This window comes from Lolium rigidum, chromosome 6, assembly GCF_022539505.1.
Source record: "Lolium rigidum isolate FL_2022 chromosome 6, APGP_CSIRO_Lrig_0.1, whole genome shotgun sequence".
Lineage (NCBI taxonomy): Eukaryota > Viridiplantae > Streptophyta > Magnoliopsida > Poales > Poaceae > Lolium > Lolium rigidum.
This window is the reverse complement of record NC_061513.1, coordinates 286,368,285-286,370,582: the sequence shown is the minus strand read 5'-3', so window position 1 is coordinate 286,370,582 and position 2,298 is coordinate 286,368,285. Positions and strand designations below refer to the sequence as shown.

The 2,298-nt window shown below is 37.9% G+C and overlaps 1 long non-coding RNA gene across 2 annotated transcripts; it reads right to left on the bottom strand.

Annotated features, from left to right (window-relative positions):
- Nucleotides 1-581: 581 nt before the first annotated feature.
- Nucleotides 582-1,510, bottom strand: LOC124667620. 2 transcript variants are annotated; one of them, XR_006991340.1, is made up of 2 exons: nt 878-1,510; nt 582-771 (listed from the first exon to the last, which is right to left on the bottom strand). It is a non-coding gene; the product is annotated as an uncharacterized LOC124667620 (long non-coding RNA). The 2 variants fall into 2 exon arrangements; XR_006991339.1 differs by having other exon boundaries at nt 582-746.
- Between the last annotated feature and the right edge of the window lie 788 nt (nt 1,511-2,298).

Sequence of the window (2,298 nt, the reverse complement as noted above, 5' to 3'; positions counted from 1 at the left end):
ATGTCGCCAAGTCGGTCTGGATTGCAGACGGCGAAACACAAGTGTTGAGAGAAAAATCGCTTCTAGACCTGGTAGGCTGGAACGATTGGGACATGATCGTGCTATGAGATTTGGCCTGATGGAGTTTCACGTTTTCCTATTAGTTCTAAGCCATAGGAGCAATTAAGGGCCAGTTCTCTTTAGCTTCTCGATCAGCTTAACTGTGAAACTAAGCCCAAGCCTAAAAGAACTAGATTTAGATGTGCGCCTTGGCGCACGACCCCGTGGAATTTGCACCAATGAAAATCAGGTGGGTAAATGATAATGCACTATTAGCTCAGTATGACTAAAAATCGAATATTAGACAAGAGCACCAAAAATAACTTTAGTGGAGCAAATCCGAGTTAAAATTGTATGGCAGCCCAGATATCTAAAATTACACAAATAGCTCAGGATCACAAGACAAACATGCATACACAGAAGATAGATACAGATGATCCACATGCATAATAATATTGATGAACCAATAAGTAACACATCAATGTGGCCAACAACAAATCCATGGCAGACATGTAGATCAATGTCACACACAATAGTTCTTGAACAAAGGAAAACATTCTCTCCTGGCTATCAAGCCTTTCAATCTAAAAGCGAACTGACTCTTGTACAAAGAACAGTCTCTGTCTCTCAAAGTCAAAGTATGGTAAGACTCATTATATTGTCATCTTCAACAGGCAGTGGCAACGGCAGCAGGCACATCCCCGTGTCTGCAAACATTGTACAAACAACAATCTACGATCCATTCATTTACTCATAACAGGAGCATCTACAGAACAAAGGTGGTAAAAAGAAGTCGAATGGAAGAAAAAATAGGACGTCACATACTGTTCTTGCTTACATAAGTATGGTATAAGACTCATTATATTGTCATCAACATGCAGTGGCAACGGCAGCAGGCACATCCTCGTGTCTGCAAACATTGTACAAACAACAATCTACGATCCATTCATTCACTCATAACAGGAGCATCTACAGAACAAATGCGGTAAAAAGAAGTCGAATGGAAGAAAAAATAGGACGTCACATACTGTTCTTGCTTACATAGGTTGAAGATCACTTCCGGCCCAGGGCTTGAGAGCCATGGCTTACTAAGAATCATCAAATAAAAGTAAGATTTAATATGCAAAAGAATCTAATAGGGAGGGAGACGACTCCTAGCTAACTTCCTTGCAAGGTAAAAGGAAGGCTTCTCAGAGTTGTGGTTGCTCTTGGCAGAGGCTACATAGTACTGCGAGCTCTTCTTACTGTGGAATGTGACCTGCTTGGCTTTAAGCTGCATGTTCTTTACATCAACCTTGTTACCACAGATGGCAATGGAGATGTCCTCACAACGAAATAAAAACAATGCCTCTTCAATGATTCCAACAAAATAAAGAATCAGTACACTTCTACTTTGACATAATAAAAACAATTCCAAACTCGCGTAAGAGTTTGGCACCAAAATGGCTCTTCAACGAAATTTTAAATATGCGTATTTAGTTTACAGTATAGTGAATATGACAAAGAACACATGAGTAACTAAGGAAAAATATTAATCATTTATGATCTACTTAGCATTCTTGTCTAATTATCCATTTGTAACTAAGAAGAAGATTATTTTGCATACCAAAGAAGCACACAATTAACATATTTTCCAAAATCTGAACTCATAAATATGCCGTTTGTTTAGCCAGATATAAAATGTCTGCTTGTTCATTTAGGTGAAAGAGATTCAATATAATTTATGTAGTTTTGCACATAAATATTTACGACGCCTATGCATCAGATCTGTTCCCACTAAGAACGAAGCTACCTTTACTCGTATCATTAGGCAAGGCAGGTAGCTGATCTGTAGCTGAACCAATATCTTCAGACCCAACCAGAAGATGCAACTCCTGAAACAAGGCTCATTCAAATAGGGCATTCTTGAATTAACTTCGTGATTTTATAATGCAAAGAAAACCAGGAAAGAATTACTTCTCAAACAACTATAGCATAGAAATAACATTTCAGCCAAAATCTAATATTCATCTAAATCTGATCTCTTATTAAGTTGGTAGAAACTGCCCTGCTTGTGCACGACCCCGTAAAATTTACACCGATGTGCACTTTGTATAACGATAATAAAAATTAGGTGGGAAGATGACAACGTGTTTTTAGGTATTACAAAACAAATGCGGCACGATAAAGCACACCAAATCACGAACTGAGTAGCTAACTCTTATATACAATCATGAAAATTTTAAGAAAGAAGCAGGAGACGAAAAGAATTCCATTTCT